Source organism: Sorex fumeus, unplaced genomic scaffold (genome assembly GCF_029834395.1).
Source record: "Sorex fumeus unplaced genomic scaffold, SorFum_2.1 ptg000010l, whole genome shotgun sequence".
In the NCBI taxonomy this organism is placed as follows: domain Eukaryota; kingdom Metazoa; phylum Chordata; class Mammalia; order Eulipotyphla; family Soricidae; genus Sorex; species Sorex fumeus.
Window position 1 is genome coordinate 13,591,365 of NW_026606067.1, and position 22,642 is coordinate 13,614,006.

At 38.0% G+C, this 22,642-nt stretch overlaps 1 protein-coding gene across 2 annotated transcripts in view; it reads left to right on the forward strand.

Moving 5' to 3' along the window:
• The window catches only part of BRINP3 (BMP/retinoic acid inducible neural specific 3), a 444,317-nt gene that overhangs the window by 188,038 nt on the left and 233,637 nt on the right, over window positions 1-22,642 (forward strand). The window lies entirely within an intron of this gene.

The following is a 22,642-nucleotide window of genomic DNA, read 5'->3' on the forward strand; positions in this document are numbered from 1 at the left end:
ACTATTTTAATATTTCCCACACAAATGTCCATTATATGGAAAGAATGATAAGCACAAATTATGTTGCAACTGCGAAAATAGAGATTAATTATATATCTCTCTCAGTTTTTTATTTTATTTTAAATAAAGTAAAGAGCTGATTTTAGACAATTGACTATTTTAATTGTGGTAATATAAAATTTAACATTTTAAGGGGTGAGAATGATAATGCAGTGGGTAGGTCACTTGTCTTGCACATGACTGACACAGGTTCCATCCCTGCACCCCAATAGACTCCTGAGCCCTGCCAAGAATGATTCCTGACTGCAGAGCCAGGAGTAAACCCCTGGGCACTGCTGGGTATGTATATCCCCTCTAAAATCAGCTTTTAAGATACATTAGATGACATTAGGGGAAATAATATGTAACTGAAGAATATGTAAGACATTTTCCTAAAATTCAAAACATCCCACTATTCTTGATGTTTAGTTTTGTGTCAGGCTTCAAATAATGTCCAACTATTCCATTTAGAAATGGACAAAATTTTTTCCTCTAATGAGGAGCACTGAAAAATATTAGCTAGGAGAGCCCTGGGAGCAGGGATTCTGCTTCCTTCCTAGTTACTCAGTCAGATTCCCAAAGACAGGAAGGTTGATTGCACCAGTGTTTCAGGAAAAACTGCCTGCTCTTTATCACCAGTCTAGAAAATGAGATTTTTCATTTTTTGGGGGGGGTGTGGTGGGGTCACACCCAGATATGCTCAGGAGTTACTCCTGGTTCTGCACTCAGGAATTACTCCTGGCTGTGATCAGGGGACCATATGGGATGCTGGGAACCGAACCTGGGTTGGTTGAGTGCAAGGCAAATGCCCTCCCCACTGTGCTACCGTTCCAGTCCTGAGACTTTTTATTCTTGTAAACTCAGTCCAGACTGTCAATATGTCTCATTGGAGTTTCCTGAAGAGCTATGCTAGCATGACTGCCGCAACTAACACAAACGAAACTTCTTACTTCAAACTCAATAAATCTGTCAAGTAATACCATGTTTCTCCATGAATGCTAAATTTCACTCCGCAGAGCAAGCAAGCCAACAAAATAACAATGGAAACAAAAACTGAATACAGACCCTATCTCATGCCATTTCAATTAAAACATGGGACTTAAAATCCAAATACCTTGCTTTGATTGGTAGAACATGATCTGAAGGTCTGACCCTAGATTTCGTCTCAGACTTTATCTTTCCTCTCTTCTTATCATTCTCTACTTTTACCTGCTCAATTATTCCTTTCTCAGAGAAACTTTTCCTCACTATTTGACCAGAAAGAGTGTGGAGTGCACAGCCAATTAACCTGTTGTTTTAGGATCTCATTTGTATTCTTCATAGCATGTACCCTGTGAGTTTATTTTATTTGTTTTCATGTTTGTCATCTGTCACTCCTACCTATTTTTTTAGAAAATAAGTACCTTGCCTGCATCTCTCACCATTTTATCCCCTGGGGATACAGAAGGGTTTGTGAAAATAGTTTGTTGTCATACTTGTTAACTGAACAGATATGTGAAACTATATGTTTTTTAGCAGGCTGAGGTTGTCCAGTTCACTACGTGAATGCCACTAGGTTATGATATACATGGACTATAATTGAGATCAAATCCCAGTAAAAGACCAAATAAAAGAATCCAAAATAGAGAAACAAATGGATTAATTAAAAAATAAAGATTCAGGTTGGAGAAAATCGGGATTTGAACAAAATTCAGGGAGTAAGCACAGGAAGGCCCTAAAGGAGGAGTTTCCTTATACACTGAGGAAACAAGGCAGATAGCCCCTAGGAGCCACAGAAGGCAGGCGTGTAGAGGCGGTGCAGACCAGCCAAGAAGGCTAGTAATTATCACAGACAATTTTCCATTTCCTTTTCTCTAAATAAATAATGATAAAGTGATGAGACAAAGGGATCTGACAAACCTGCTCTCAAATCCTAATTCCCTATTTCACCAATCATGACACTTTGAAATGATGAGCAGGGGGGAGAAGATAGCTCAAGGGGACTGAGGTACAGTACTCCTAGGTCCACTGCCAGCCAGAACTGAAGAGTTTGTCCAGGACCTCTGTAAGTTTTTTTAGTTACAAACTTGGTAGTGCTCAAGGCTTACTCTTGATTGAGCTTGGATAACTATATATGGTGCCTGTGATTGAAACCAAGTCAGTTGCATGCAAGGTGAGTGTCTTACCTGCTGTAATGTTTCTCTAGGTCAATTTCTTTTAAGATGGTAGAATAAGCCATGATATTACTATAAATGTAGGAAGGTGTTAATGACACCATATTCTGACTTTATCTACATATGCAGTACATCTATGCTATTATAGTAGTATAGTCAATGATTGTGGAAATACCTTGATAATTATGAAACCGGGCTCTGTGGAAGATGCATATTCTTGGTACAGTAGCACTGCACTGTAGCACTGCCCTCCCATTGTTCATTGATTTTTTTCCAGCGGGCACCAGTAACGTCTCACAACAAATTGTGAGACTTGTTAATGGTTTTGGCATATCAAATACATCAAGGATATCTTGCCAGGTTTTGCCGTGCAGGCAAAATACTCTTGGTAGCTTGCTGGGCTCTCTGAGAGGGGCAGAGGAATGGAACCCGGGTCGGCCTCGCATAAGGAAACACCCTATCCCCTAAGCTATCGCTCCAGCCCGATTCTTGGTAAAGTAACTCATTTAAATATCCAGAGACCATTAAAAAGGTAAAGTGTATTTATGAGATCAAAGTATCAAAATTTGACGAGAAGCAATGGAAGCCTCAAATCAAACCATTGTCTTGAGGAGATGAAAAACTCAAGGTTATTTTATAGGGGAAAAAAGATAAAAGAAGGATGAGGAAGCAGGTGATAATGAGCAAGTGGAGTCAGAAATAGAAGGTAAAACTTTATCGGTCCGTTATCAGAAGAGAATCTCTTATTGGGTCCGTTATCAGAAGAGAAGAGAATCTCTTATTGGCTTCTACGAATTAAGTGTTTGGCCCTTTACAAAGGCTTAGCCCAATTATAGTGAAATCAGTCAAGATTTTTTTCTCTTTCTTTTCTGTATTGCAAACTGCGGCACCATTTAAAAATGGTTCCACCTATGTCAATTTTTGCATGCAATAAATTCTGAAGTAAGATAAAAAAATAGGAAAAAAGTTCAAAAAATTAGAAACAGTGCATGATGGCATGCAATAGACTCTGAGTGCATTTCCTGTACCCCATCATCTCCCAAAGCATCCTTCATTCAAGCAGGACCACAGCATCAGTCAGATCCTGCATTGATGAACCAAGCCTCACTGCAAAGTGGATTCCAGGCCCTTTGAAAACTACTGCGGAGGTCCTATCCCATTTTTTTTTTTTTGGATAAAAAGGCAAAGTTTTCAGAGATGGTTTTGTTCCCAGTTCCTACAATATGTAACTTGATAACATATTTCTCTTTGGACATAAGTTTCTGGCCCTTAATATTATTATTAGAGATTATTTTGTAACATCTGTTTTATAAAAACTATTTTACTAACTAACACCTTCAGCTTGATTATGTCAATGATGACAATATGTTCTCTCAAATTTTCTTCCATTATTTTAAAGTCCAGCTTAAGCATTGCATTTCTTCCCATTTGTTTATAACTTTAAAGAATGTAAGAGGTAGAGCTAAACATCTGTGTGCATGTGTACAGGATTTGTCACCATACACAAAATCAAAATTGTAGTGCTATCCTTTCACCAAAATACTGAAATGTCACCTATTCATTCCACCTCTTTCGCTTCAGTAACCAGCATAGTTCTAACTGACCTAAGGATGGCGTTTCATTGCTTTTTGCCAGTTACTTTGCTTTAGTTATTTATATTTCACATATGAGTGAGACCATCTGGTAATTGTCTTTTACTTACTTCATTCAGCTTAATCACTGCAAGCTTGTTCTTTTTTCTACCAATAGTTGTGATCTCAAATTTTAAATTGGCAGAATAATGTTTTGTTGAGTATATATACCCAAGGTATCTTTGTTCAGTTCATCTATCTAGGGGCATAAGGTGGATTCTAGATTTTGGCTATTGTGACTGACAATACAGTAAGCATAGGGGTGTAAGTCATAAAAACAAATTAGTGTTTTTATGTCCTTCAGAAAAATGCCTAGAATCATGTTGTGTTTGGATCATATATTTCCATTCTTTCCTTGTTTTTCTAAGGAATCTACATATTATCCTTAGAAGATACACCAATCTGCATTCCCACTAATAGTTTTCATGATTTTTTTCTACATTATCACTATGATCAGATATACTCATAATAGTGGTGAGTTAATGAGAGTTCTAACCTCCCTCACCTATAACCCTGAGTATCTCATATATTTAGTGTGTGTATTATTTCTGTTAAAATTGTTTTTCTCCTTTAAATTAAATATTTCCTTCAGTAATCTGTGTGGTATAATGTTAATAATTCAGCTAAAATGCAGGAACTTATTTAAGTAGCTTAAGGATATAAACTAGGTACTGTAAATATGCATACCAGGAATGAATTTAGGCACTGCAAAAATTATTGTCCTTGTGATTACACTAAACATTTTTTGTTGCTGCTAAATATATTTTAGCTTCAAGTGCTTTACCTGTTTGAATGCAAAATTATATCAGTCCATTTTGAAGAAAGTTAGACTTCATAAAACTTAATTTGAGCAAATTATCTTTCACTCACCTCTCTCTCTCACAAAACACATATATACTCATACACAAACACACACAACACACACACTCTCTCTTCTCCTCTTTAATTGACTAAGAAAAAACTAAAATACATTTTGAATATGTTATGTACATAAGCAAATATTTTAAACAAAAAGCATTTTGCACCATAAGCTTGCTAAGTAACTAGATCTTCAACTTAATTTAACCATTTTTCAAAACAACTTGAGTGTAAAATACTCACTACCAATGTTAAAATGATGGAAGGAATATACATGAAAAATGACTTTTTTCCACAAGAGTTATTCAGTACATCATATTATTGGCATAGACATAAAACTTGGGGTAGCATATCTGAAGCCTCTAATGGAATATTTTATAATAGATAAAGCCAGTGATTGAATTATCTTCCTATAGGGGAGAATAAATTATAAGAAACTTTGTTCAATATATGTCATTTTCCCTATTTATTTCATCTTATAACTTCTAGCTATTTATCAATATAGTAATTCAGCCTGTTTCTATTTTGGATAATGATATCTAAACTCCATCACTGCTTAAATATCTAAAATAAGCTACTCAATTTAAAGAATCAATCTTGGAAAAAATTGCACTCCTGGGATGTATTGATTTTTAGCTATGGCATATATTTTATGAGTGTTTTTCTAATATATTTTATTATAGTACAATAGATGTCAAATACTGACAGGAAAGTGTGCATGAATTCTGAATACAGAAATACCAAGAGGACAAAAGAATGTAAAAAGAGAGAGAGAGTTTACATTTGTTAGGTAATCACGGTAATCACGGTCCTCCTGTTGTTCATAGATTTGCTCGAGCAAGCCCAGTAACGTCTCCATCATGAGACTTGTTGTTACTGTGTTTGGCATATCGAGTACGTCACGGGTAGCTTGCCAGGCTCTGCCATGCGGGCGAGATACTCCACGGCTGGAACATTAGCACAGTAGGTAGGGCGTTTGCCTTGCACACAGCCAACATGGTTGACCCGAGTTCGATTCCTCCGCCCCTCCCAGAGAGCCCAGCAAGCTACCAAGAGTATCTCACCCGCAGGGCAAAGCCTGGCAAGTTACATTTGTTAGGGTTTCCTTAAAATGTTTTTATAATACTCTTCCTTACAACAGTAAAGTTATCTGCTACAAAGTATCAGATTTGGATTCAAGATTAATTACAAAGGACAAAGACTCAAAAAAGATGAGAACATGTTTTTTGTGTAGTAACAAAAATACAATCTTTTAAATGTGCCCAGAGACTCATTTCTATAATTGTGGAGACTTGTCCAGACAGTCTTTTATTTATTTTATTTCATTTTATTTTTATTTAATCACTGAAATAGTTGCAAAGTCGTTCATATTGTATAAATAGTTGCAAAGTCGTTCATATTGTATTTCAGTCGTACAGTGTTCCATCACCTGTTCCTATCAGTGTACATTTCCCACAATGTCCCCAGTTTCCTTCCCCCCAGCCTAACTATGGCTTCTCTCTCTCTCTCTCTCTCTCTCTCTCTCTCTCTCTCTCTCTCTCTCTCTCTTTCTCTCTCTCCCCTTTTGGGCACTCTAAGGTAAGGTTAAGGTAAAGGCCCTCCCGTTGATCGTCGATTTGCTCGAGCGGGCCCAGTAACGTCTCCATTGGAGACTTTGTTGTTACTGTGTCTGGCATATCGAATACTCTCGGTAGCTTGCCGGGCTCTCCGAGAGGGGCGGAGGAATCGAACTCGGGTCGGCCATGTTGGCCGCTTGTAAGGCGAACGCCCTACCCGCTGTGCTATCGCTCCAGCCCTCTAGTTTAATTTTTTAATCATCATGAATTTCAGTTACAATGTATTCAGGTATTCATTACTAAATTTCAGGCATGCATGTTCCAACACCAATTTCTTCATCAGTGTTCACTTCTTTCTACCAGTATCCCTAATTTCCCTATCAGCACCCAGCCTGCCTCCAGAGCAGGCACGCTTTTACCTCCATCATTGTCCTAATGGTCCCTTTCTAACTTCTTCCCCTACTGCTGAGTGTCACCACAGCCCCAGTAGCAAGTAGCCAACTAAAGAGAACCTCTCCTGCTCTTCCTTCCCATTGCATTGGGCACTTGTTACTCCTGTATAGAGTTTCTTTATATCCCACCTATGCAAGAGATCATTCTGTGCCTGTCCCTCTCCCTCTGACTAATTTTCATTTCATTTCATTTCATCATCCTGTTAATCGTCGATTGCCTCGAGCAGGCCCCAGTAACGTCTCTTTCATCCTAGCCCTGAGATTATATTCACGGCTCTTTAGGAGAATGAGACCCATCATTGTTACTGGTATTTGGCATATTGGGTACGCCACGGGGAGTTTGCCAGACTCTGCCCTGTGGGCAGGCTACATTCGATAGCCTGCAAGTTTGTCCAAAGTAGGAATGAGATAATAAGATGTCATAAAGAAAAGTTGTGATAACCGTGCGGCCGCGCGGTTCCGGGATCTGGATTTTATAGTCTCTGAGTCTTGGCCGCTGATGGGATTACACGGCGCCAGGGGGCCAGGTGGTGGGTGTGACCCCTGCCTACTGGAATTTGGAGGATCTGGGTGGAAGATGCTCGACTCCAATTCGAGTAGGCTTGGACTGACTAATTTTACTCAACACAATACTTGCCAGTGTAGGATAACATTGGTTTGTCTTTTTCGCTTTGCCACAGGGAGCTTAGGTTTATTGAGTTACTCCCATCACAGTGTTCTATTCCTCTGTGTTTACTTGTAACCCCTTTCTTTGTGCTCTGTTGACTTACAAATACTGCTTTTCTCTTCTCCTTCGTCCAATAACCTAATTAACATCTTAATTCTACTACTTAGTATTAGTTATTTTGTATGGACACAGTAAGAGATACATTGAGTTGTAGTGTGACTCTTCTGGGGACATCTCACCACAGACTCAGACTACAGTGCTCAGGCTGGATTAATCATTCTTGACCCTAGCAGGGTCAGAATCTGGTTATTCACTTTTGGATCATGACAGAATTTGTCCTTGACCATGCTCTTAATTTATAGTTAAGTATTATGGCACTTTGACCAGGACCATTTTGATGCCAGGATAGCACATAGCTCAGAGCTTGCCCTGGGTCCATCCAGTCCCTCATCAGGATCTTGGTTTGGGGATGCTAGGAAGTAAAGGCAAGGTTACAGAGGCTTAGGTCGAGAGACCAAATATTCAGGAGGAAAATATCATTCAGAGTCAACTAACTCCCAAGTCACAAAAGCATGTCTTTTTAATTGTCTTCCTGTGTCTATGCAAAAAGGACATTGCTCTGAATTAACTTGCAAAAGACTTATGGAAAAGAGACAGCAATATTTATAAATCTAGAGAGTACAAAAAAGAGGTTAAAAATAAACACAGAGGAATGGGAGCACTGTGATTGGGGTTACTCAATAAACCTAAGCTCCCTGCGGCAAGACTAAAGGACAAACCGATGTTATGCTAACACTCCACATCCTTCCACTTATCAGAGTCACTTGACTTTATCTTTCCTTACGGCCCAGTTTTATTCCATTGTGTTCATGTATCATAGTTTCTTTATGCAGTCATCTATTCTTGGGTTCTTGGGTCATTTCCATATTTAGGCTTCTAGGAAGAGTGCCACAATGAACAATGAACATAGGTATACAGATGCCTTTTCTGCATTGTGTGTTTGACCTTTAACGTGTATTGAAAGGTGGGATTGCTGGGTCATGTTGAAGTTCAATTGCTAGTGTTCTGGTCCCATCAGTCTTTGGCATAATCCTAGGTAGCCTCAGCCAGTCTGAGCATGACTCAAGTATGTATGACTCTAGGTTCTCTAGACCCTCTTAGGCCATTATCTTTCCTACACTCAAACATTCTCCTTGCACACTGCACCTTCATAGGGAGTCAAAATTTCAAGAAAGTGAATTATTTTGGCAAGATAAGTACATTGAAAAATAGAGCAGAATATGCCCATTTAATCATACATTTTTAAAATGAATCAAAATTCATTTTATGAGCAAATAGATAATGCATTTGTATCTGTTATTTTACAATGGTAAAGATTTTTCCTTCTAGCAACAAAGTCATGTTAAGTAAAAAAAAATACTGAATGTGCAAGATTTTTAAAAACATACTAAAATAGAAATAAAAATACTTTTTATTTGTAAGTTTTATTTTGAATTGGGAAATTTTATCTTGTGATTAATTTAGAAAACATTTTCTTTCTTGGTTAAAAAGAAAACTGTATGATACATATTCTGAATAGTTTTAAAATAATAAAAATAATCGTACAGTTTTATCTTTAAACCACGCTAAGGATTATATGGTTTATAAGTATTGCAATGTAATTCAGTCACTTCAAGAGTTTTAATATGCTGTACTTGTATTTATATTTAAGTAGAAGTAAAAAAGTTTGTTTTATCTTATAAGGATATAATACCAATTATATATATTTTTCTTTTCTGTTGCATCCCCAACAGTAAAAAAATCCAGATATCCTCATTGAATTTTAGAAATAAGCAATTTTCACTTTTCTCAATGTGAAATGCATTCTCTATGAAGTATTCACAGTTTTTAGTTCTCTGTCATCAACCACCTTCTTTCAAAATCGATTAATGTTTGTCTTTCTCATTTTCACATAGTCACTTCTTAGGAAGTATGCAATCTATTTTAGTTGAACTGTAGCATAATTAAACTGATTTTGACAAGATTATGTATACAAATGCATATATCTTAATCAAGTAGCAATAATTACTTGAAAGTGAATAACTATTTTCACTACTAAAATGCAATGTTCTGGGCTGAGGCTCTAACTCAGCAGTAGAACATTTGTCTCCCATTTGTGAATGCTGAGTTCAATCCCTCACACCATAACTAAAATTAAAAAGCAATATTTCATTTCAAGAAAAAGACCTGAAATTTAAAAGAAAAACATTTTACAGATGTTTCTAACATATCTTTTCATTTACATAATGACACCAAATTGGAAAAAGCTACTGAAGTAATTATACAAGTTTGTCTGTGTGTCTGTTGTTTTATGCCGCCTCTCTCCTCTTATATTCCTCTGCTAAAGAAGATTTAAAAAAACAAAACTAAACTAAGAACCAGGGCAAGAGAGATAGTACATTAAGTGGGAGATAGTACTGCCTTACATGTGGCAGGCCTAAATTCGATCCCCAGCACCCCATATGATACTCTGAGCACCTTCAGGGGTGATTCCTGAACACAGTGCCAGCAATAATCCCAGAGCACTTCTGGCTGTGACCTGAAAAAACAAATTAAGAATAAAAATAAATAAAAATAAGAATTTTCTTAAGATTACAAGGCACTAATTGAATTCAGTTCATTCATGTGAATAATAATAAAGATAGCAAAGAATCAAATAAAGTAATATTTGGTATGCTAATGGATTGTTCGGTGCATTTTCAAAAATGGAGTCAAAAACACCAAATTTCAGAATTTTGTGTTTTATTCTTTTTGGTTTTTGTTAATTTGAGAATTTCATGAGATAGATGAGTCATTTGTTTTATAATAGCACAGCTGTAGGGTGTTTGTCTTGCACGCGGTCAACTTGGCCAACCTGAGTTCGATTCCTCTGCCCCTCTGGGAGAGCCCCACAAACTACCGAGAGTATCTCTCCCACACGACAAAGCCTGGCAATCTACCCGTGACATATTCTATATGCCAAACACAGTATCAACAAGTCTCAAAACAGAGAGGTTACTGGGCCCGCTCAAGCAAATCGATGAACAATGGGAGGACAGTGCTACAGTGCATACTGAGTTCCCTATAACAGTGCAAAGACCCAACATTAACTGTAAAAGAAGCTCCTAGTCCTTGACATACACTCAGACATCTAAAGGGGTCATAGATTTTCCTGTGATTGAAAGCCTCATTGCTAGTATATGTTTCCTGGACCCACAATATCAGCATCACCTTGGAGCTGGTTAGAAATGCAGTCTCAGATTCCTTCCCAGATTAATGCACAGAAATCTACATATTAAGAAGTTCACCAAGTGATTTATATGCACATTCAGTTTGAGCTGTGCTATTTAGAGTATCTATATATATTAACTATTCCAGATATCTCTCTTCTGAGAATGTTACAAAAAATTAATGGCAGGAGTCTGTAATTGTAATATATCAAAAATATTCATCATACCATTGTTTGTAAACAACTCCAACACAGAAGTGACTTAGTTGTCTTTAACTCTGGTTAATATCAGTTCTGTAAAACCTTTCATGTCATTGTTCTATAGAAAATATTTCGGTATCAAGGCATCTGTTTAGAAATTTTTAAGGGTTCTTTTTGTTTGTTTCTTTCTTTCTTTGGAGTGGGAGTTTAACTTAATAATAGTAAAGTCAGCTTTATTTCTTCAGGATGTTTTGTAAAACATGTGTGTTTATTTGTCAATGTTGTATAATACTACCAATTTCCTTCACATAATATCTTACAGATGCCAATTGGTGCAAAGCCAGCATATCTGTTTTTCACTGATTTTATAAAGTTGGCACAGTCTCTTGTCAGAAGCCTATTTTTCTAAGTGTTGTTTCCTCCAATAACGTCTACTTTAAAAAAAAACAGTGTTTTTTCCTACATTATATTAATAGAAATATAGATATTATTAGGATGTGTGCCAGTTAGCATGTTAGGTTAAAAAATGTGATAGTTGGAAAGAGAGCAAAGGGAACACTGAAGACTGAAATACAGTTTTAAAAGAACCTAGATGATTGTAGGACTTCAGCGCAAGAAATAAAATGATATGTCAGTAGAAAGGAAAATAGAGTAACATATTTGAACTAAAAGGATAAAGCAAAAGCTAAACCTAAAAACATTTACATTTGTGCTATACTTGCAAGTAGTTATTGCTTTGAGGAATACTCAAATAGCAATTCTTTATAAGTAACTACCCTGAAAGCAAAAGAGCTGTTTGCATTGTATGAGAAAGTAGAAATTCTCCTATATTCCTCTGGTTTCTTTTGTATTAAGTAAATGATTGTATTAATATAAAACCTAGTGGTAAATTAAAAGAATTAACATATATGTGCATATGTATATACATATATAATTTATGCATATGTATAATGTAGAATATAAGGTAAAGGTAAAGGCCCTCCCGTTGATCATCGATTTGCTCGAGCGGGCCCAGTAACGTCTCCATTGAAGACTTTATTGTTACTGTGTTTGGCATATCGAATACTCTCAGTAGCTTGCTGGGCTCTCCAAGAGGGGCAGAGGAATCGAACTCGGGTCGGCCATGTTGGCCGCTTTTAAGGCGAACGCCCTACCACTGTGCTATCGCTCTAGCGATAGCACAGTAGAATATATGTATGCGATATGTATCGCTCCAGCGATAGCACAGTAGAATATATGTATGAATAATATATATACATATATAACTTATACATATGTATAAAACATGAAGATTTTAAAGATGATGAGATTAAGGGGTTTATATCCTGAGTTATGGAATGAGAGTTACAGCTAAGGAGGAAGGAAACAATGACCAAGTTGATAAGGAAGACTATGTTTCTATAACAAGATATTACTCTACCATGTTGGATAATGCAGGTTATTCACATGGAAAGGCTGTGTCTGTACTCATAGTAAATCTCAAGTAGAGGTGAGTGAGCTTTTTTAGCTCTTCTAGGTAATAAGATTGTGGTGAGTTTCTTAGGAGCCTAAAGGACTTTCTCCCTAACCTCAATTTGAAATAATTTACATGTTACTCTGACATCTCTTGGTAATATCTGTTCTGACCACCATTACCAATAAAATCTTCAGATGATCCGAAGTTGAGTGACTGAACTACATCAGCTCTTGATGAACATATGTTTCTCTTAGATAATTCTACCTATAGTAAATCAATATAACAACCCAAGTACAGTAGTTATGATTATAAAAAACAAGTAAACTTTTCAGGGTTTTTTTTTCGGTGAAAATAAGAACCCAGATCTCAGTGGTTTATAGCATTGATGTCTGTGCATCATACACAATAGGTTTAATAGTAGTTTCCATTGTTTTCTGCTCTGGGAATAATTCTTCTATGTTTCCTTATTAAGGGAATCAAACTGGAAAAAGCTCTTTTTGGAACATGTACTGGGAACATAATCTCTTAGTGGGGGTGCAGGGAAGCCGAAATAAGATAGAACTTGTTGAATTCCCTGATCATTTGTACTAGATCATGGCATGACTGGAGGATTTGTGTCTCATGAACCTAAGCATTTTCCTTTCCAGTTTCAAGTTGAAGAGAATCATTCATGAATTTCTCAAAAGTGTTCTCTGTATGAGAGAATTAATTCATGTTTTGATTCTGGCAGGTGAAGAAAATAACACCAAAGAATAATGAAATCTGCCACGTTAATTATTAATTTATCTCCTGAGAATTTTTCTCATTCTCTTATTCTGGATATTTTATTCTAATTTTTCTATAATTATAAACATTATAAAAGAATTAAAATTGAAGTGATAAAGTAATAGTTTGAAATTTATTTAATTTTTAGTCCTCTCATTCATAAAATCGATTATATAAAAATCAGGGAATATTGAGATATAAAGTACAGCTGGTTTTTTTTCTTCTTTTATTTATTTATTGAATCACTGTGGGAAAAGTTACAAAGCTTTCAGGTTTAAGTCTCAGTCATACAATGATCAAACACCTTCCCCTTCACCAGTACTCATTTTTCACCACCAAGAACCCCAATATACCTCCCCTCTCAATCCTCCCAATGCCTGTGAGGGAGATGATTTCTAATTAACTCTTCTCTACATTGATTACATTCATTATTTCAACAAAAGATGAACCATTATCGTTTAGAATTTTTCCCCTAACAATCAGAATTGCTGAAAAGGCATTGTGAAATATGTTTTCTATAGCTGGTATGAGAATCATAATGTCGCGTGTCTGCTTTCGCGATTTTGGATTTCTGCAAAGAGCCAGAAACGAGATTGGTTTCTGTGCATCTGGTGTTATGGCTGTGGCAGAGAGCCGCTCATGGGGGACAACTCATGACCTCAGTAGGGCATGAAGGACGAGCCAGTACTGCCCCCCTTCCCGTGAGACTGCAGTTGCCGTGTCACCGCCGGCTCATACCTGGCTTTCCTATAAACTCTGAGGCAGTGGCCACCTTGCTGCTGGGGCTGGGGGAGGGGAGGCGAAAGGCAACATCCTTTCACTCCCGGCGAGGCATGGTGCCATAGTTTAACGCATGGATCATTCACTTTTCTGCTGCAAGCTGCCGGGCTCTGGACTAAGTCCTTTTGCCTCTGGAGTCATGGCCGCGCAGGAGAGCCACTCATGGGGGACAAGTCGTGACCTCAGTAGGGCATGAAGGATGAACCGGTACTGCCCCCCTTCTCATGAGACTGCAGTTTCCCCGTAATTGCTGGCTTATACATGGCTTTCCAATAAGCTCTGAGGTGGCGGCCACCTCGTATGCAGTCCAGATGCATCTATGCCAAAAGCATCTGAGTTTCGAGATTTGTTTCTGAGTCTCTGGGATCATGGACATTAATCAGCTTGATCAGGAGCCAGAGAGGCCATTTGTAGGCTGCGACTTGGGGTCTCGTTGGGCTGAGGAGGAAAGGGCCAGTTCCAACCCCATCTGGTGAGGCCCCACGTGTCTCGTCACTGCAGGCCCAAACCTGACTGTCCAGTGGCCTCTGGAGGATGGTGGTCACTGGGCCACCAGGGGGAACAGGCCATGGCACGAAACCTATCCCCACCTGGATTGGCCCAGCACCACTAACCTACTGCAGGAACAGGACACATTTCTGCCAAAAGCCTTTGGGTTCCGAGATTCATTTCTGAGTCTCATGAACATTAAGCAGTTCGATCAGGAACCAGAGAGGCCATGCCACCGATTATATATAGCTGAGTCGGAGGTGTTTGTGGGTGTGTCTCCCACATACCTAACTTTCGACTGTTTGCTTTCTTGGTAAACTTTGCCCCAAGTTTTTGGGGTCTGGCCAAAGGCACAACAGCAATTTTGGGGTATCTGAAAGTCTGACGGTGCCATCAGGCTGCTGATGCACTCACCTCACAGATACAGATTGATGTTTTTTTTTGTTTTTTATTGTCCTCTGTTTTTAAGTCTGTATGAAAATATCCTTTAATATGTATTGTTAATGTAGATATACTAGCTCATTATTTTAATTTTAAAAGGCAGCTGTATTATTTCAATGTGAAATTATCACATATTTTTATATTTCATAGTTAATAATTTCTATATTCTAACAGACTCAGAATGTTGACTCCTTCTCAAAATTATATTTAGTTTTCACAAAATATACCGATGCCCCTTAGAACTCATGCCTTGATTAAGAGCTACATTCTGGCTAAAAAACATGAAAAAAATGACATTTGTTCACAAAATTTTAGTTGATTGAATATAATCACTATAATCATTTATATTTTGTATTATTAACTGAGAATTCTGATGAACTTTTCTGATGATCTCAAATGTAAAAAAGATATCATAAACATATAGTGGTTGTAGAAAAGAAAAAGGCTTTTTCTTTTGTAGATGAGATGGTCTTCGCAAAATGTCTTTGACGTTTAACAACTCATGAAATAAGAAACTTTGAACGTTGGCTAAAGACAGAGCACTTAATTCATAGAACTGTTAAGTTTGGTGTAAATAAGGTGGAAATCAATAAAATTCATAAACAATTATGGTCATTTAAAATGCAGATTTAAACTATCTCAAATACTTCACTAAAGGGAAAGGTTTTGCATGCATAGATTAATGTCGCACTGTACAAAGCCATGTGCAATTTATGAATAGACTCACTCTATCTGGTTCTTGAAAATAATAACCAACCACTGTATTTAATAATCCCATATGTCTTGAAGACAAGATTCACCAGAAAACAATTTTCACTAGGTTCAAGTTCCTGTGGTGAGATGCAATATCTATTGAATTAAAACTTATGAAAATTTAAAAACTTCTTATTTATTGTTAGAATCTAATAAAAAAAAGAAAGGAGAGGATAACATTTATTTTGGGGGGTTGTGTCTGCTCATAATATGAGTTCTGCCAGACTCGATAGAATTATTGCTTAATTTTCTCAAGTAGTGGAGAGTTGGATATTGTCTCTTGTTTGGAAGTGGGAATGTAAACGTTACTAAAACCCTACATTCACTGGAGAGATTAAGTGGCGTCAGAATTTTCATACACCCACCTCTCTCTCTCCAAAAGGCATGTTTTTGTTTACCTCATTAAATCAAAACTTCATTAAAATTCAGAGATACATAAACTGCCTAATAGAATGCATTTAGAGTATTTTATTTTTTCTATTGTATAAAATAAATATTTATTCTTCAGACTAGAATACGAAGACTCAATTACTTTAGAAGCAAATGCAAACCATTTGAAAATCAAAAAGTAAGTTTTTCTTTTCTTTGCTTTTCTTTTTTTTTTTTCCTTTTTTGGGTCACATCCAGCGATCCACAGGGGTTTCTCCTGGTTCACACACTCAAGAATTACTGCTGGCCGGTACTCAGGGGATCATATGGGATGCTGTGAATTGATCCTGGGTTGGCCAGGTGCAAGGCAAACGCCCTACCCGCTGTGCTATTGCTCCAGTCCCAAAGAATAAGTTTTTCTATATCTCCATGAGGTAGAATCCAAATCAGGATGGCTATTAATCATAATGATGATTATGAAGCATTCATTCTTTATTTTCATATTTGGTTGCCAGGAAAAAACATTGTTCATTTTGTTTTATTTATATTTTGTCAATGACCAATCTGAAATAATGATTACAAACTCTAACTAGAGTCATTTTTCATTTCTATGACAAAATACATTAACATATACAAACTAGTATTAAATTAAATAATTCTTATTCTCTTTTAAAAAATAAGTATATGTTAATATTTTATGAGGGCAAAGACAAATTACTCAACAGAGTTCCTATTTTGAATACATAAATGGTATTGGTAATATAAAAAATGGAATACAATTAAAAAGGTGAAGGACATTTCTTTTCATAGCAAATAATTGTGTTTTAGTACACTAATCAGGTTTTCTAAGAAATTTAAGATTTGATAATGAGGAAGAAAAATAATGAGTTTTATGGGAATAAATGGGTATAGTAAGATAATTGGTTATAAGTGTTAATTCAGGTTAAGGAGCTTGTAGTATTCTTTGTTATGCAGAGTTTAGAGTCAATCTATTCATGGGAAAATACCTGTATTCATTGGTTTTCATTATCCAGATTACCTTGTCAACACTTTTTTCCCTTAATAGAGTCTTAAAACAATGCTCTTTTGTTATTGTTGTTATTGGTGTTGTTGTTCAAAAAACCCAGGCATTTGGCCTGGTTAGTATAGGACAGTTAACACATTTTCTCTGTTATGATTGTCCTGACCCTATTTAAAAATATCCCCAGTTGTCAACTTTTACAAAATGACGATATTTCATCTGAAGAGTAAAGACATATGGAGAAATACACTATTTATGGATTTTTTAAAAGAGATACTTAGTCTTTCTATTTGTAACTGCAAACTGTAGGGCCATAATTATCAAATTTATTAAATAAAATAAAGACAGACTTGTTTCTTAAAAATATGATAGCTAGGGGCCAGAGTGGTAGTACAACAAATAGGGTTTTGCCTTGCATGTGGCATACCTGAATTTGATCCCTGGAACCCCATAGCAACCCTTGAGGCTTCTGGGAGTAATCTCTGAGCACAGAGGTAGGAGTAAATCCTGAGCACAGCCAGGGATGCTACCAAACAAATGAAAATGAAAGCTAAACTTAGTAGAAATGTAAAAATATGGATTGAATGTCTTCATGTAGTATTTTGCTTTCATGTAGGGGAAGGAAAATACACTTTGGTGTAGTCTTCTAGATTTTTGGTTAAGCTACCTCTTCTTTTTTTTTTTTTGGTTTTTGGGTTACACCCAGCGATGGTCAGGGGTCACTCCTGGCTCTGCACTCAGGAATTACCCCTGGAGGTGCTTGGGGAACCATATGGGATGCCAGGGATCGAACCTGGGTCAGCCATGTGCAAGGCAAACGTCCTACCCACTGTGCTATCACTCTGGCCCCAAGGTACCTCCTCTTAATAAAAGATTGATTCATATTGGTAGCCCATCTGTTTCTAGGACTCTACCTTGATACTTGCCTTTGTCCTTAAAGCAGAAATTTGCTTTCTGTTGGAATCTAAAGCCAGGAATTTATTTCATTTAGCTCGCAAAGGGGGGTTTCTGTATTTTTATTACCAAAATTTCTGGTTGTGTTGCTTTACTATATAGAATTATCTTTGTAATGAAGGTCTTTGGAGAATATTAAGGATAATTTAATATAAAAAAGGTTGATTCATAGAAGTAAAATAAATGTTTAATAGAGTGTTTACTGCCTACAATAATAGAGGAAGCTCAGAAAAATTGAGTAATCCCCCAAATGATCTAAGTTACCATCTTAAATCGGGTCCATCCGTGCGTGGGGGCTCCCCGGCACCCCCAACCTCCTCTATCATGGGGCCAGTCCCTGTCCCTGGCACGTGAGGGTGACTGCGGGGGCCGTTCTCCACCAGGGGCACCCCAGGGCGCGGGGCGCCTGCGGCTCGTCGGGGCTTGGACGCTGCAGGAAGTCCCGGCTTCTTCGCGGGGCGCGGCTCTGTGGAGGCGGGTTGGGTGCGCAGGGAGCCAGGCCTGGGGTCCTTCTTCACCTCCCGGGATGCCCGGGCCTCCCTCTCAGGCGCTCGGCAGTGAGTCTCCTGCCCCTGTGCCTGGCTGTTCCTCGCTGGGGTCCCTTGGAGGGGAGCGGGTTGAGCTTTCCTCCCCACCCCAACCAGGGCTCCAGCAGCCGAAGACCTCCAGGACCAGCCACCACCATGCTGAGACCACTCTCCGCACACATGAAGGTACTGGCAGAGGGACAAAGCCACGCGGGTTCCGGGGCCGAGATCTCCAAGCCTACTCGAATTGGAGTCGAGCATCCTCCACCCAGATCCTCCAAATTCCAGTAGGCGGGGGTCACACCCACCACCTGGCCCCCTGGCGCCGTGTAATCCCATCAGCGGCCAAGACTCAGAGACTATAAAATCCAGCTCCCGGAACCGCGCAGCCGCATTCGCGGCCGCGCGACATCTTATCAGGACATCTTTTTATGATATTTTATTATCTCATTCCTACTTTGGACAAACTTGCAGGCTATCGAATATAGCCTGCCCACAGGGCAGAGTCTGGCAAACTCCCCGTGGCGCACCAAATATGCCAAATACCAGTAACAATCATGGGTCTCTTCTCCTAAAGAGCCTTGAATATAATCTCAGGGCTAGGATGAAAGAGACGTTACTGGGGCCTGCTCGAGGCAATCGACCATCTTAAATACTAATACAAATTAAAATACATGGGAGGAATGGGGGTTAGTTCTGCTAGTTTATGAGGATGAGGACAATAGATGAAGACATTGTACCAGTGAAAAGTAGTTGCTCTGTCATGGGATGTTTGCCCTCTCATGCAGACAGGTTATTCAGACAAAAACTTATAACAATTCTATGCAAGAGTAACATTTTATATTATTCTACATTTGAAGAGAAAGGACACATTTTTATGTTTTATTCCCTAGAATTTTTCAGACATAAAGCAGAGAATTGGACAGTAATGGCTCACATATCAACATAACAATTTATTTACAATGTATGTCAAATACTGATAATAATTTTCATACCTCTCATAGGTGACATAATAAAGTTTATTTATATTTTGTATTATTTATTCAGATAATATATTATATGATTTATGGTTAAGAGACATGGTACAGTGAGTAGAGCATTTACCTTTCACATAATTGACACATGATCAATCTCTGCCACCCTAGATGGTCTCCTGAGCATCCCCAGGAGTGCTATCCAGGGAAGATCACGGTCCGAAGTGAGCCCTGATACTATAGAGTGTGACTTAAAATTCAAACTAAAATAAAATGAAGTTGATATGCTTTATTTAAAATACTGTTAGCTCATCATATAAAACCATTTTTTGAGCAAGAAAAATTTTAATCATGACTTTTGTTTTTTTATTTTTTCTATTTAAATTAATTGTTAAAAATTTTAAAAAACTCAGTCATCTAGTGTTTAAACATTATGGTTGGGTAAACATATGTTAGTCTTTCTACTAAAGTTTGTGGCACCAATTTATTCCTCTAATAATTTTAGTAAATGTTGATTACTTTTGAGGTTAATCTTAAAAACATATTTTAAGCAAAATAAATAGATCCATGTACTGTATCTTCGGTTATTAAATTATGTCAGTAGTGAAATAATTCTATGCAGCTTGCTTTCAGAAGATGAATGTATGGATGTCACTTACTTCTTAGGAAAGTCAAATTGTAAACAGATCATACCCACTAACTAATTATGTGTACTATTGAAAATATCACATATTAAAATATAATGAGGAGAAACACTTTAGACATTGTTTCTCTGTGAGATATTCTCAAAATGATATTTTTGAGTCTACTATTAGTATTATCAAAGTTCTCTCCATATATCTGTTTGTATTCATGCTAACAATCTTTCAGAAGGTCTTTTCTTATATGGATTGCCAGTCACTCGCCACTTTTTGACTATAGCAAATTCTGAATAACAAAATAGTTTATCAATATTTTTTTATTAGTGAAACACCATAAGGTACAGTTGTAGATTTACAATTTTTGTGCTTGGGTTTCGATTATACAATGATCAGATACCCATCCCTCCACCAGTGCCCATTTTCCACCACCATGGATAATGTCCCCCCCACCCCCATCCCCCCATCTCCCCCTGCTTCCGTGGCAGGGCAATCCCCTGTGTTCTCTCTCTCCTTTTGGGTGTTGTGGTCTGCAAAAGAGGCATTGAGTGGCAAACATGTTCAGTCCATAGTCTACTTTCGACATGCATCTCCCATCCTGGGAGGATCCTCCAAACACCCATTATTTGGTGCTCCCTTCTCTATCTGAGCTGCCCTTTCCTCTAGAACGCCCGGCTGGGCACTAAGCTATAGAGTAATCCTCCTGATGCTGATCTCAGCTATTCTTGGGTATTAATCTCATACTTTGTTACTTTATGTCCCCCAATGAATGCAATCTTTCTATGTCTATCCCTCTCTTTCTGACTCATTTTGCTTAGCATGATACTTTCCATGTTGTACCACTTGTATGTAAATTTCATGACCTCATTTTTTTAACAGCTACATAGTACTCCATTGTGTAGATATACCTGTTTCTTTTTTTTTTTTAATTTTTTTTTATTAGGTAAAGGCCCTCCCGTTGATCGTCGATTTGCTCAAGCGGGCCCAGTAACGTCTCCATTGGAGACTTTGTTGTTACTGTGTCTGGCATATCAAATACTCTCGGTAGCTTGCCGGGCTCTCCGAGAGGGGCGGAGGAATCGAACTCGGGTCGGCCATGTTGGCCGCTTGTAAGGCGAACGCCCTACCGCTGTGCTATCGCTCCAGCCCTTTTATTAGTGAAACACCATGAGGTACAGTTGTAGATTTACAATTTTTTGTGCTTGGGTTTGATTATGCAATGATCAGATACCCATCGCTCCACCAGTGCCCATTTTCCACCACCATGGATATTATCCCCCCCACCGCCATCCCCACATCCCCCCTTGCCTCTGTGGCAGGGAAATCCCCTGTGTTCTCTCTCTCCTTTTGGGTGTTGTGGTCTCAAAAAAAGAGGCATTGAGTGGCAAAGATGTTCAGTCCATAGTCCACTTTCGACATGCATCTCCCCTACTGGGAGGATCCTCCAAACACCCTTTATTTTGTGCTCCCTTCTCTATCTGAGCTGCCCTTTCCTCTAGAACGCCCGACTGGCCACTAAGCTATGGAGTAATCCTCCTGGTGCTGATCTCAGCTATTCTTGGGTATTAATCTCATATTTTGTTACTTTATGTCCCCCAGATGAATGCAATCTTTCTATGTCTATCCCTCTCTTTCTGACTCATTTCGCTTAGCATGATATTTTCCATGTTGTACCACTTGTATGTAAATTTCATGACTTCATCTTTTCTAACAGCTACAAAGTACTCCATTGTGTAGTTGTACCAAAGTTTCTTTAACCAGTCATCTGTTCTTGGGCATTCAAGTTTCTTCCAGTTTCTGGCTATTGTAAAGAGTGCTGCAATGAACAAAAAAGTGCAGATGTCATTTCGACTATATATTTTTGCCTCTCTGGGATATATTCCTAGGAGTGGTAATGCTGGGTCAAATGGAAGCTCAATTTCGAATTTTTTGAGAATCGTCCATACTGTTTTCCAGAAAGGCTGAACCAGTCGACATTCCCACCAGCAGTGAAAGAGTGTCCCTTTATCGCCACATCCATGCCAGCATCGGTTGCTTTTGTTCTTTTGAATGTGGGCCAGTCTCTGAGGTGTGAGATGGTATCTCATTGTGGTTTTGATCTGCATCTCCCTGGTGATTAATGATGTAGAGCATTTTCTCATGTGCTTTTTTGCCATTCGGATTTCTTCTTTGAGAAAGTTTCTGTTCATTTCATTGCTCCATTTTTGGATAGGATTGGATATTTTCTTCTTGTGGAGTTTAACCAGTATTTTGTATATCCTGGATATCAACCCCTTGTCAGATGTGTATTTGGCGAATATCCTTTCCCATTCTGTAGGCTGTGTTTGTATTTTAGTCACTGTTTCTTTGGAGGTGCAGAAGCTTCTTAGTTTAAGATAGTCCCATTTATCTATCTCTGTTTTCACTTGCTCGGCCAGTGGCATGGCATCTTTGAAGATACCATTAGCTTCAATGTCATGGAGGGTTTTGCCAACTTTGTCTTCAATGTACCTTATGGTTTCTGGTCTGATGTTGTGGTCTTTAACCCATTTTGATCTTACTTTTGTACATGGTGTTAGGCAGAGTTCTGAACCCATTTTTTTGCATGTAGTTGTCCAGTGATGCCAGCACAATTTGATAAAGAGGCTTTCCTTACTCCAATTCACATTACTTGCACCTTTATCAAAGATTA